We start from the raw sequence: 15800 nt of genomic DNA, 5'->3' as shown, positions 1-15800 counted from the left end.
GGTGTTACGTAGCTATCTGTTGATTGTTTACTGTAATTTGGTATCTTTACAATTTGTTGGTTTGTCTTCTAAGCATACGTAACTATCTGTATAACCGTCAATATTTAAGAATTTGTTTGGAACCAGCCCTACCGTTTATGCTTTCGATCATTTTTGAACACCTGAGCGTAGAAAAATCTTTAAGCACTTATCCGTTCATTTCTTTGCTCTTTTTTTCTAATAAGAAACGGCAACCATATGATCAACTTTTATCCAAATTTAGCAAGTTACGAATACATTTGTTGTTCGCTAGGGGCTCTGAGGTTAGCAAGAATTACTCAATAACATCTCACGAGAAATAAATTAATTTGGACTAACATTGATTTAGTGATCGTTGTCTAGTTAAAAAAAAATGAATTGAAAAATTGTAAACCGGTCCAAGATTGAAATCTACTAATTTTTAACTTTGGTTGAGTTCAAGTTTTTGAAAATTTTCTACAATTATGTTATGTAGTTTATTGATTTTAATACGTCATGAACTCTTTTTTTATAATAAGAAAAAAAAGTATATAGAATGTTTTCACATCACGTCACAATTATGATGCTGTACATTTTGGTGGGAAAAGCAGCCAAGTTCTTATAACAATGAAAACGTTTTTTCATTAATATTAAGAAAAATTGTGATCTTTTGGATGTCAAAATGTTTTTAAAATTATTTTTTTAATTGCCTTGCTTTGTTATGTATGTGAATTGGATGGAAAAAATGCGATATTTTTCTCTAACTGTCCTACTTTTCTCGTCACTAATATAAAAAAAAGATTGTACAAATATTACCACTTTAAGGAATTTTTTCTATATATTCTTTTGATTTAATTCAAATATTACTTTTATTATTAGCATCAAGTAGTATTCAATGCAGTTGTTATGTCTTTTTTATTTCATAAAACCATTTGTTGGATTTTTGGAAATTTGTTCATTTTATGTAGTTAAAATTCCTCCATGTGGCGTCTCCTTCAATTATGATGAAATTTATGACGTCAGTGAAAGCGCTCGTTAGTTGTTTTTACTGCCCTTTTGAGTTATATTAGAAATGCAACTCAAAAATTCTTGACTATATCGAGTTTTGTTTATAATTAGAATTGAAAATTTTAGGGATTTTCAAATGAGTAGGTCATGTGATTTTTAAATGTTCCGTATACATTTGAAAGAAAATATGATACATTTATTGAGATCATTACACATATCTATCAAAAAACTTTAATTTTGTCATTATAATGCAATATAATCCTACATAGTATTTAAATAATTTATGTGTGTGTGTGTGATTTACGTTCCTCTTAGTAAAACGATGATAAAAACGCATTTATTTCAAAAACGGAGACAAATACAGACTTTAAACAGACAGTAAACGTTGTTCAGAATTCTAAGTTATGTACGTAGGGCTAAGTTTCATTATGATCAGACCAGATTCCTGGGCTCTGGAGGGTAAGTTTGTTTTTTCGGTAATAGGTTGATTATTTTTTTTTTCCAAAAACAAGATAATTTCGCCGTGTCTCAAAGTTTCTTTTAAGGTATGGGCTGTAGATTCGAAAATGCAGCAACAATAGATTGGCTTGAGATTCTTCCATAGTCAAATTAGAATTAGAAAAAATGAAAATAAATACATGTATTTGAAACAATTGGATCAGTGCTTACAATTATATGATGTTATTTTCACATCTATACTTATTATTTGATTTTCACTTAATATTCTTAAGTTTCTAGAATAAATTAATTTCTTTATTTATTAAAAATATATACGTAATATTAACCTAATGATATATGTTCTTTTAATTAAAACAAATGACATAATATATCCCTTCAACGCTATGATGAAACTACATAATACTATTCACACTTCTTTGATTTTCTTCATATTTTTCTATACCTACTAAGGTACAAAGACATCTTTTACTTCAGGGCTTGAATGTGTCACTCAACCTATAGAAAGTGCGATCTACTGCTGGGAATTGTAATTCTTTTAGTTAACTGAATCACTTGGGAAAAATTCTTTCACTGAATCAGTTCTAAGATACCCCCCCCTCAATAAAAATATTTTTCGGAAGGAATTCAAACTGATATTTAAAGAGCTTGTATTGAATCAATAAAGCAAAATTTTGAAAGATTAAATTGTAACTGAAAAATTGTAAACTATTTGATATAAATTTATTTATTATATATAAAATATACATAAAAAAATATTGTGGATCATTGATTACTACATTACGTCATTCATTCGGATCGAACTGCCTTTAATCTAAATTAGTATTAAGTAATACAAGCTAGGTTAAATTTAGTTGGCCGTTAACAAATTCCGTTTTTTTATTTGTCCTATTTTGCTGAAGATACGTTCCGATGGGCAAGATGTAGCGAACATGCATAGTATTTTTTTAATTAATTCATCAACTCGATAATAATCCGTCGATTTTGCCACCAGACTAGAGGGTCTGAAGTTTTTGTTAATAAAGATTCTGCTACAAAAGTACGAACTCCCAAAAATGAATCGAAAGAGGCATTATAATATTCTAAAGTGTAGCTTTTACTAATTCGAAATTGGACGTCCTCACTGAATATGAATTTGAAGGGATGAAACAAGCTTGGGAGATTTTAAATCCCTCTTCCTAATGTTATTTTATATATTTTTTCTAATATATATATATAAATAATAATATCTTGAAATTGGCCCTTTTGTTCGTGGGCTCGGGTAATTCGCCTCTTCTACCTCAAAGCTTGTTCCAAAACTGCCTATTGAATAGGATAATGTTACCTTCCAATAACCTCGCATTTCTAGAAGCATAGGGATTAGGAATTCTATTTTATAGAAATGGAAGGGCGTCGAGGTTGCCCCAAAAAGGGTGCCCGGTAAAATTATTGTATAAAAAAGGTTAGGGTATTATCGTTGCGTGGTAATATTCGGGCAAAAATGTTATTGAATAATGAAAAAAAATCCATCTTATACTATACTAAAACACACCCTAGCTCTCGGGAGGTTAAATTCTTGCACAGACGTTTCTCTGACCATCAAGGATCCCTTTGTAATATGCCGGCCATAATACATTTACTACTTTTTTAATGTCATTGTTGTCATATTTGTGATTTCTTTGTTTACAATTTTGTTGTAGTCTTCTTGAAGCTAAAGACATTTTTTTCTAGGAAATTAATTTTAAAGTGAATTTTTAATTCATATCTATATATGATATAACTTTTCTGGCTTTATAAGTGGGGGAAATAGTTGAGCTACGCATCTATGCCTAATATGATTTTTTTAAGGATATATTAGATCGATTGATTTTTAAATTAATATTAGATTAACTTCCTTCAATTGGAAGGACATTTTTAGATCTTATGTTAATGAATTGAATGATGGATAATAGTTAACGATTGATAAATTTCTTTTAATTAGTCGAATGAATATAATGCATTCCCAGAATAAGAGGAAGGTTTCAATGTGATTAGGCCTTAACTAAGTGGAAGAACATTTTCCTTCTTAAGACCTAAAAACCAAAAAAAAAAAAATCAAACTATCACTAACAAATAAATATAAAGGTCAGATATTCACACATACATATTATATTTTAAAAACTTAATTCACTTAACAAAACAACTAGAATAAATAAAAAAGAAAAAGTTAAATAAATCTTTATTTCCTTTCTTATACTTCTTATATCGACGAATGATCAGTCTAACAGTACTTTCCTGCCGAAGTGATATCGATGGAAAATATTTAATTAATTCGGCAACATAGTTCTACAATGAGTTTTGGGGTTGGCAAATCCTAAGGGTTACAGCGGTGTATCTAGCTACTACCCAAGGTTCCTTGGCTGCAATTGATATCAAGATAGTCTCCAAATTTCTTCCATCAATCGCCAACGCTTTACGGTTACTGATTACTGCACTAATTCCCTTTTCCTCACTCTTCTTCCTGTTAAACGGAATATCAAATAGCACAAACGCTTCCCAATATCTTGGATCAAAATCTACAATCTACTTGTATTTAAGTAATATAATTTTCAGAACTGGACGATATACAAAAGCGGTTTTTTGTTTTGTTTTTTTCTTTCTATTCTTACCCCTGGAGCATATGCGTCGACAAAGCCACCCAAAATCCCGGAAACTTCAATTTAATGCAGCAACCCGTGCGTATAGCATATACGCCAGAAGTTGAGGTATATTTCATTTAAAAATGCAATAATCACATTGTTCAAAATAAAATAAAATCCTAAAGGGAACACTTAAATAAAAGACTTAAAACAAACACCACTTCCAATCCAAAACATAAACTAAAAATAAATTAAACATTAAGCACACTACAATGAAAATACGATCCTCTGTTAAAGTAAAAATCAACACACATAATGTCATTTCACGACAGTTCGAGATTACTGTCAAAATCACAAACTTCTATAAAAACATCTCCAAAACGACCAGTGACAATAATTCTATCAATATAAAATAAAATGTATTTCTCGTTCCATTGCAGATCTCAACTAAAACCCCATATATGTTACCTCACGCTTTCTAGGTCATCACATCTCGTTATAAGATGTACAGGAGATTCTGGTTCATCTCCACAAAATCTGCATGAGTCATCTTCCACCAAGTTCATCCTCTTTAGATGTTTCTTTAAGGGAATATGACCAGTCACAAAACTTAAAAACTTTTTAATTGATATTCTTCTCTCTTGATATATTTTCCATCCCTCACAAAGATAAGGAAAAAAGTACTTTCTTTGCCGACAACTTGGACCACCACGCCACTCGCTCAACCAGACATAATAAATTTTTTTTTCTTATTTCAATTTTTACTGTGGCCAGTGGGACTTCCAACGTAGATTTTTAAGTCATTTTACATTCCATTTTAGCTAGTGCATCCACATATTCATTGCTCGTATTATTGTTATGGTCCTTTACCCATGACATATATAGAGAACCTTTCAATCTGCCTATCTTTGCCAATATATTTTTTTGACAGACAACCTATGGCAGCCATACTATCAGTATAAAAAACCACCGGACAACATGAATGCTTTTCTATCCCAACCAGAGCTCACAATGCTAGAAAAATTCCTTCCAACTCCTCCTGAAACACTGTATTATAACACTTTCAATTTCTATAGCCGTCAAGAATAGATTCGTCCACACACGAAATATACCAGCCATATCCAACCTTATCTTCAAGTTTTGATGTATCAGTGAACACATTTACACATCGAGGATTTGCAGATGTTCCTTCCTTAATAGTCCCAAAAGAAGGACAGTTATAAGGGTTATAATTATTTTTTTCCAAGAGTGCATCAAATTTGTAGAGTATTATATGTAAATCTTGTTGGAGAAGGGTTTGTCCACCTTTTGTTTTTGACTGTGCAATCCATGTGATTAGAACATCATCCATATTTCTTAATCTGGTTGTCATCGCATGTCTTTTAATGCCAAGGTGTAAAGTTTCTATATTAAAATAATCTCCATTGCTTTTGTTGGTGTTGATCGCATCGCTTTACACGACAAGAGACAGACTAGTCTAGTGACCCTTCGAAATTTAGTGATGTGTCCCTGTTTTTCTATGATCTGAGGTGCCCATATTGCTGCCCATAACATACTACTGATTGCAAGCATCCCTCTTAAATCCATTTGACGTATATAAGCCGTAGGCCCTATTGGTAACCAACTAAGTTTCTTGCTGCAAACAATACATTTTTAGTTTTTTTGACGATATGATCAACATGAGGACCCCATCCCAGTCGTCGGTCAATTATAACACCAAGGTATTTGTATTGATCCACTCAATCTTTCGCTGTGTCATTTATTTTGATCTCAGGAAAACTCAATTTACGTGCCCAGGTACATAACATTCCCTTAGTCTTTGACCCACTAAACTTGAGATATGCAAATGTTCATCTCACTCTTGAATTATATCAGCCATTGAAGTAAGATCAATCCCAGTCATCAACGAGGCTATGTCATGTGCAAAACCAATAGTAAGTAATGGACTCGGCCTATGTTGAATAATGTGCTGAATGGCGCAGTTCTATACGAATGGCGATATATTTCAACCTTAAGGACATCCTTTTGTTGGATTGAAGAAGAAACTTACTCGCTGTTGAGAATAAGTGATTTCTCTGTTTAGCAAGTAATGTTTGTACCATTTAATTGTGCATGGGTTATAGGATTATTTTCCAAAAAAATATTCATGGCACCGTAAAGACGGCTGTCGAATGCTGCCTCTATGTCGAAGAAAACGATTATGGCATGCTTCTTATTAAAAACGGCGCTTTTTAGCTTATCAACCAATTTGCTAATTGCCGAATTTGTAGACTTTCCTCTTTGGAAACCAAACTGATTAGTTAATTGTACTTTTACCTTCAACGATTCGATATGCCAATACACCACTCTCTCTCTAGGTCTGGTCTCTAGGGTAATTGATCTGTATGCTTGTGGATGTGTATAATTATCTTTACTGTGTTTTGGTAAGAAAATGACCCTAGCTTTGGTCCATATCTTAGGAACATAAGAAAATCTTTAGATCTCCTTGAACTGTTATATGGGATGAAAATAATGCTATCCATCGGTATGTTAAAAAACAGAAACCGAAAATTAACATGGTAACCCTGACAATTTAAATAATGTTTAAATGTTTTGAATGCTTTAATAGCATTCAATTTACTTAGATCCGCTTCAATACTCTTCTTGGATAAAATATAACCACAATATTTTAATTTAGGTTGTGCAAGTACGAATTTAGATGGATTTAATGTTATTTTGTTTTCTCTACATCTTTGTAGGATTCTACAGACATTCTTAATATGGTCTTCCAAAATGTGTGATACAGTAAGAATGTCATCTACGACTTTGTAAGTGTCTGATAAACCTTCCAATGCCTCATCTCCTCGAAGACAATATGCGTTCCCCGTTGCTATGAATCCCATCGGAGATCTATTAAAAAAATATCTTCCCCAAGGAGTCATAAAACATGATACTCTTGATTTTTCTTTCATTTCCATCTGCCAATATCCCTATTTTGTATCCAATGTTGTTGTAAAAAACTCAATTTCTGTTGGAATACTTGATATTATGTCCCGAGGTCTTATATTCCCACTTTTTCACTAGGTTCGGGTACAACTACTAATGGATGTCACCAATCCACTGCTTTATCGCCGACTCTACTCATTATTTTCATTCCTTCCATTTTGTTAATTTCTTTCTTCACTTCTTCTCTATAGGTAAGTGGTATGTTTCTTGCAGTATGAATTGCGTATGGTTGATAATCTTCTTTAAGACTTATCTTCATTGGTTGTCCCCCACAATTTTCAATTCTTCCTCATCACAAAATACATCTGTAAATTCTTCCATCAATTTACAACCTACAACTCCTCAGAATATTATTAAAGGCTTTGAAGCGGCTGGAATTCGCCCTTTAAACCCAAATATTTTTACAGATGCCGACTTTGCTCCGTCCAAAGTTTCAGATATACCACCATGCCCTCAACAATCTGCCTCTGAAGCTGATTCGGAGAGCGCAGCGTTCGTAGAAGTACGTCAGATGGCTTCACATTCAAAGGGTCTATTAGTCCTAAGGATTTTAAAGGGTTTCCGAAGGCTAAGCCAAAGAAAGAAACAAAAAAAGGGAGGAAGAAAGGAAAGGCTTACAACGTCCACCCTGGAGATGCACCGCGTCCGAGTGTCTTCAAATCCTACAGAAGTTAAACTTTCGAAAAGGATTTTGTTTCCTGATATAGGGAATACTTCTGACAAAGATGAACCTATGGAGGATTCATACACAGATATTGCTACAGACATTGACTTTTTTTTCAGTAGATAGGCCTAATGTTTAGATGGAAGATTTTGTGCTGTGTGAATATGAGGTGGGAAAAGACATGAAGAAGATATGTTTTGTTGGTATTGTCATTGGTGAGAAGGATGATGATGACGATGTGGAAGTTGCGTTTAAAAAAAAAGAAGTAATAAGGTTCAAAACTGTTTTGTTAAATAGTTTTAGATGAAGTTGCGTCAGTCAGTATTGACAAGATCCTTAACAGAAAGATTGTGAGTTCAACACAGAGGACAAAACGTTTTTTATTTTGAACAACCTCTCATGAGTTAAATATGGGCTAGATTTTTTATTTATCATGATCTCTCTCTCTCACTATATATATTATATTTAATTAAAAATAAAAATAAATGTTTTAATATAACAAATGGTTATTGTTGCATGTTTCCTTCTGTTGTAACATGTCTCCTCCTACCCTGAATCATATCTCCTCCAGGTGCACCAAGTATCCTACTTTTGGGTAGTTTCGAAAACACCAATAAGTGTCTATTAATTATTGCACTACATCAAAAATACTTTGGAATTATTTGTCTTAGGTAACTATCATGTTGCCCGGGTGTTGAATTATATTTAAAATTGTGAAAGTTATGACAGTTTAAAAAAAAATTGATTTTTGTGACATGTATCCTCACCCTCCCCTAATCAAATTGGAGAATCTGGAATTATTTACTTGCCATCTCAATCACGTATAAGAAGAATAACAAGTGAGTTCTCAGTTCAAGGAGGAGTGCCAGTCTCAACAATTGATTATTTAAAATCTAAAGTTAAATTATTGGATGAAAAAGACACTTGTCTTTTTCATCATATGTTTCCATAATAATTGACGAACTCCATTCCTCACAGAGTCGAATTTAGTGGCGGCATTTTTTTTTTATGTTAAAGGAATGAAAACTATTCTTAAACCATACTTTGTTTTATGGGGAAGATTGTACTTGGGAAATACAGTGATATGGTAGCTATGGTACCAATCACAAATATTAAATCTTCCATTATAAAACAATATTGTATGATAGTTCTTTAAGTAGTTACCAAAGTTGGCCTTGAACCCGTTGGAACCATTACGGATGCACATGCCTCAAACAGAAAATACTACGTGGATTAACTAGAAAATAAAATTTTTCCTAGATTATACTGACTCCTTTTTCCACTTCCGAAAGAAAAATATTTATGTTATTCGATTCGGTACAAATCTTCAAAAAAATGTAGACTAACTTTACTAGCTTACGAAAATTATCATGTCCATCTTTTGAAAATGAGGATGTTATTTTTGAAGCCGAATTTAGACATGCGAAGCAAATTTACTACATGAAGCTAGGCCAGGGAATGAAATTAGTTTACAAACTTAATAACAAAGTAATTGCTCCTCAACCAATTTGAAAACTGTAATGTTGGTCTTTCTGTAAGGTTTTTTCACGAGTCCAGTCTGAATACACTTAACCATTATGTGTCGAAAGATGATCAATTCAGAAGCTTCAAACAAACAGCACAAGTTATGGATATTCTTAAGCGCTTTTGGAATTGCATAAATGTGAACTCTAATACTATGACGTCCAAAAGAGAGATGATTAATTAAAACCAATTTCTGAAAAAGTGTGGGAACAGAAAATCCCAGTGATGCAATCTATCTTCTTTGAGGACATCTCTATCAACTGTTACAACATATTTTTTTAAATAAAGAAAGGCGAAATATTATTTTATTTATGGAAGTGTTTCTGTAAAAGGTACTTCTAATCAAACAAATGCATGGTTTGAAAAAATTTCATGCAGTAATAATCATCTTCTCAGCAGCACTTTTTTTAATCAAATTGCATCAAAAATCTTTAATATGTTGGAAATTTTTTTGTGTCCGAAGCAAACAGCCATCTCCATGTAAATAAAATAAGGAAAAGTGCTAGCAAAAATTCTTCTAATAGTTTGAATAGTGAATTATGCCCTCATTTTCTTTAATGGCATTTCTATATTGTACATATTATATTTGTTTCTTTATAAAATTAAGTTCAATTAAAATTATGTGTTAAGTTTTCAATAAAAAAATTAAATTTTTATTAGTTTATTACCTGTGAGCTGTTAAAGTTTCAATTTACTGCATTTACTTTATTAATAGGATAAACGAAAATGATAAATCCATTTGCACTCTAGTAACAAAAAGTGCAAGCCAAAAGAAGATATCGTTCCATATTCATTTCAGTGTTCGCAAGGTTAATAGAACAATTATAATACCCAGATATGAATATTATATGCCCTCAAAAGCGGGAGCGGGTTTTTGCAGTTGGTAATGCTTATAAACTAGAAGCTGTCATCATTATTTTTTCATTCTTGAGGAGAAAACATGTCAAAATTCATGATCAATAATCATATATAAATAAGTAACCTGTAACTACGAACTACATATTGATTATTTTCATAAGTTTTAGAAACGTGTATAGTTGCTTCGTGATGAAGTTTGAGATATAGTATTGACTTTAGACTTGGTTTTGTAAGAACAATAATTCATTATGTTGTGTTTGTTGGTCCTTGAGATGGTTATTTTTTGGGTCTTCCTTATCCAATTAATTTGGAAAATGTTACCAAAGCCGACAATAAAACTATTACAAGTGTTGGCGTAAAAAGTATCAGCAACGTTTTTGGCTCAGATTTCAGAGGCGAAAGACTGAAGGTTTTTCTGTATTACAGAAGGAGCTTCATCTTGAATGAAAGCAGCCAAAAACCTTAAACAACATTTTCCAATGATATTGCATGTCACTTGTCTAGCTCATGTCTGAACAGAATAGCAACGCTCTGTCCTGATTACTTCGAAAATAGAAACACTCTCATCTCTGAAGTGAAAAAAGTATTTTTCAATTCAGGTGATAGAAAATGTAAATTTACTGCTTTATGCCAAGTTATCCTCTTACCAGCACCTATCCTCACGCATTAGGGATCTTGGCTTAAAGGAGTGGAATACTATGCCAAGCACTTCAATTCAGTCAAACAGTATATTAATGGTATGGATGAAAATAATGATGCAATAAAAAAAGTAAAAGATGTTTTGAAGAATGAGTCACTTTTGTTAGAAATAGTGTTTATTCAAAACAATTTGAATCCAATACAAGTAGCCATTAAAGCATTGGAAAAGAGATTGCCGCTACTCACAAGTGTAACTATCGTAGAAAATCTATGGCGAGATATTATACTTGAAAATCTTTCAAAACCAAATATCTGGAGGTGATAGAGAAAAACAACCATCAATCACGATAGCGATTTTTTAAAATACAAAAACACTGCTATTTTTAACTTTGATTGTGGGAGGGTTTTCAGTGTGATGTCAGGCATAATTATAGCGAAAAGGTCCCGTTTGACGGAGGGTCATGTCAAGGATATTATGATAGTGAAATGGAACATTGATTTATGAAGATATGTAAATGGTATTGTTATATATCTTCATACCTATAGGTTTAGTAATCTATGTATAAATGTCCTGTGTATATATATTTATAATGAAATATTAATTTTTGAGTAATTCTGGATTCTCCTCGTGTAGAATAAAGTATATATATAAACTCCATTTCCTCATATCTACGTATATTATAGTTATCATAAATCATAGAAGTATTAGTATTTACTTAGTTTTTATCTAATTAATTTTTTTTTTTTAAATAGTTACATTTCATAATGGAATCGTTTTAAAAGGATAAGTTAAAATGTAATGGGTATATATTATTTAAAATTAAAGTAACAATTTTTAATTATTTATTAATATTATTACATTTAGAAATGATGAAATCATTCAACTATCCTCATAATTAATACCAATGTTCCATTTGATTATCATATTCTTGACGTGAGCCTTCGTCAGACGGGATTTCTCGGAATGAAATTTAACGATAAAAGTATTTTTATATGTTAAAAACTCTATATCGTGATTGATAGTCTATGGTTCCAATTTTCTAAATTTGATGTATCCTTATCATCTACAGACATTAATTTTGCAAGGTTCAAGCGTAATATCTTGGCATAGATTTTCTACGATTGTTACATCAAGGAGTAGCGATAATTTCACTTTCAAAGCTTTATTGATTACCTAGATTGGATTTAAATTGTGTTGAATAAACATTATTACATACAAAAGTTGATCATTCTTCAAAACATATTTTGTTTTATAGAGTGCATCATAGTTTCCATACATAACATTCATATACTCTTTCACTGAATTGAAGTGCTTGCCGTAGTAGTCAATTGTTTTAGATCATCTGAATTAAAAAATATATATATTCACTTCAGAGATGATAGTGTTTGTATTTTAAAAGAAATCAGGTGAGAGCGTTGCTATTCTGTTCAGCCTATGAGCAAGACAAGTGATATGCAACATAATTGGAAAATGTTGTTTAAGATTTTCGGTTGCTTTAATACAATATGAAGCTCCGTTGGTAATGAAAACCTTCAGTCTTTCGCCTCTGAAATAAGAGACAAGAACTTTGCTCATACTTTTTACAGCAACACTTGTAATCATTGTATACATTCCAAATTAATGAGATAAGGACGACCCATAAATTAACCATATAAAGGACCAAATAACACTGTAGTCATGGACCGCTGTTAAGTGTCAGTAGTTTCGTCCAATGCAAAAAATATATCCTTCACCTTAAGTTTTTTAAAATCTTGGTCGACACTATTTAACTTTTAGACTCCATTGACTTGGTGATGGAGAAGCAAGAGGGAATTACTTTTCCAGTGTAAATTTCCATAAACTTAACCAAATTTAGATGATTAACGATAAGGAGTGGAATATTGCAGGAGACAAGCATTTTGGTTATATCTTCTGTAAAATTGGAATTAATTATACTGCTTGTATACAGTTTCAAATTCCTTTCGTAAATTAGGGTTTTACTGTGTTGTTCTACTATGAACATCTTCTAGAATATACTTCATAATTAGAAAGATGGTATGTCAAAAATCTGGAATCCTCGTCATACCTCCATATATTTTTGCATAAATTATCAGCGATCAAATAATATGTATAAATTAATTTACCCTTTTAAAGCTATTATATAAATATTAAATATTTATGAAATACAATATTGTTAATTAATTTTACATTCATTTTTATTTTAAACAAATTATACTTTCTTCAATGGAAAAATAACTAATATTGGACTTGTAAGTACAATGAAAAGTGCCTTTGAATAAACAGAATTGATGATTTTTTTTTTGAAATTATATGTATTAGTAGCATTATTTCATAACATTTTTTTATTTTATCATGCGTAAAGGACGATTACAAACTATTAAATTGACATAAGATCTATTTTTAACTAGTACAGTAAACAATTTCATTTATGTTTATATGAAACTCGATAAATATGTGACATGAATAAAAATTTCAATTAAGTTTTTATTATTTTGTTTGTCTCAACGATTCAATGAAAATGATTTATGGTGCAAAATATTGAATCAATAGCAATAACAATTTTGGAATTAAGAAGAACTAAATCATTAATGGTATCAACATTATGTAACAAAAACGTGTAGATGACTTTGTTCGATAGATAAACTGCAAACAGCAGTTACTTGTGCATAAAATTAACTCTCTCCATACCTTCGTTCAGAGCATTACCATTATATATGAATTACTAGATATATTGATGAGTGGAAATTTTATAAGTCAACAAAATCTCAGAAGCTCACCTTTTTCTATTAATAATAACGAAGGAAAAATATGTTAACTCTTTAGTAGTCCTTTATAATTACATTGAATGGTGACATAAATAAATAGTTGTATTTGAATTTTTAAAGAGAGAGTGAGGTACAAGTCTTACATTGGAATATTTTGGATTTAAAAAACTGATGTAAATATTTATAAACAATATTAATGTAACTGACTATAATCATCCATATAAATCTTCTAAATTCATTTTATAATAAACTTTATAACTGTATTTTTTATTAAAAAAATAGATGTCCTCTACATAAATTTTTCTATCTTGTTAAATTGGAAAACTTGCTTGAAAAGATGTTAAAAGGCATAAAAAGCTTCTTTTTATCGATTTCCTAGCAAAAATGGAGAGCTTTGAAAGTAGTAATTTATGTATTGTTTTATATACTAATATTAAAAATTAAATTATTAAAAAAAAACTTTATTACACAATAACTATCAAACACAACCAACAAGAAATTTTAACAATATATCAGTTTTTAAAAATTGTATTATAAAAGCATAAAAAATAGTCATTTATATTTTATACAGAAATTTCTTTATTTGGTTAGGTTTTGCGGTTTGAAATCAAATAATTAGATACTATTTAGAACAGATTATGTAAATAGTAGGTTTATAGTTGAATTAATATAATATTAACGTTTTTAAAAGAACAATAGCTTCGTTTAATTGGACTCTATCCCGATCGTTTATAATAGGTATTCATATTTCTCAGTAGTTGGATTCTGAATTGGCATCTAACTTTCTTGAAATATTGATGAAGTAAGGTCATTGTAAGTTTATTAATAACTATATGAAGTTCAAGCAGAAACATTAAATCTGAAATGTAATAATCATTTTAATACAATATTTCAAATTAAGGAGCTCACAAATGCCATAATCTGATAACCTTCAGCAATGGTTTTTTCGTTTTTCCTGAGGCTTTAATTCTATACTATTTGAAAAGTTGAAATGTCAAATTTATATTATTAGGAGATTATCAATCAAGACGTTCCGACTCAAAAATATATTGATATGAGGCTATACCGAGTCAATGATGGGATCAACAGTAAAGGAAACGACAAAAGGAGTTGCCATATGAACGTTACGTATTAAAAGGTTTTGTAGTCATGGCCAAAGGATGAAAGTAAGGTTTGGAATGAATGGGACAAGGAAAATAACTTAGGAAGAGTCATTGACAGGGTTATTTCATTTGTGGCGAGGAAAACCATCCCGCCGGACCACTGGGAAATTCCTATAACTTTATAAGGCTATATATGAATAGAATATGATAAATCTTCTTACACTTATGCTCATAACTCTTCCTCGAAAACAGCAACGCGTTTGATCATTTATAAAGATATCATAGATGTAATCATTTATGTTGACGTTGACATTGTAGTATGTAATTTAGGAAAACTCGTTTACTAATTATCCTGAAATGTATCAACCAACATAGATTATTATATCCTTTCTTGATGAAATTTAAGGTCACAAAGGCCCATCCAAATTAATGAGGGATCAGATTGGTGTTTTTCATCTTCCTCTCATTAAAGTCCTTCTCTAAGGAGGTTGATATCCTCCACCACTATAACTAAGGAAAGACACTTGCTTTTTCGGAGTAAAATTGGACATATTGAATCCCATATGACGACAATGAAGTAGATACTTATCCACCTTGTGACTTGAGGAAGAAATAAGGACTCCCAAAGACTTGCTGCTGTCACACACACATATAATTAATGGCATTATTAAAAGTCCTAAGTATCACAACGGTAATAAATAATATCCTTTGAATAACTAACTAAAAAGGTGAGCTTCAGAGGTTGCGACATACGGAGTATGATTATTGTTTTCTTTCTTTCTTTCCATCTCTCTCAGGGCTGCTCACAGCTAACCTAATAAAACGTCATGACAGCTAAGCTGCTCTACTCTCAAACATTCTTCAAATTTTGAGGGTTACAACGATAATTTTCGGTTTCTTTTTTTTAATATACCGGCGGGACATAGAATATTCATCACTGCTTATAATAGCTATAAATTATAACTGCATAATGCGTGTAAGGCTGATATTTGACTTCCACCACACTTTAAATGATGACGTCATAGTAAATTGCATGTTTTGTCTATGATTAAAAGCTTAAGTTTTGTCAAAATCTGTTTTTCCTGCCCAGCAGTCGGTACGATAAATGATAAATTGAAAATTCTAGCATGCCCGATTACATTATTGTCTAACCTTGTATTTCTATTAACCTTGAGTGTTCCCTGGCTATGCTACCAATATAAA

This window comes from Lepeophtheirus salmonis, chromosome 10, assembly GCF_016086655.4.
Source record: "Lepeophtheirus salmonis chromosome 10, UVic_Lsal_1.4, whole genome shotgun sequence".
NCBI classification, from domain to species: domain Eukaryota; kingdom Metazoa; phylum Arthropoda; class Copepoda; order Siphonostomatoida; family Caligidae; genus Lepeophtheirus; species Lepeophtheirus salmonis.
Note: the sequence above shows the minus strand (reverse complement) of the source record.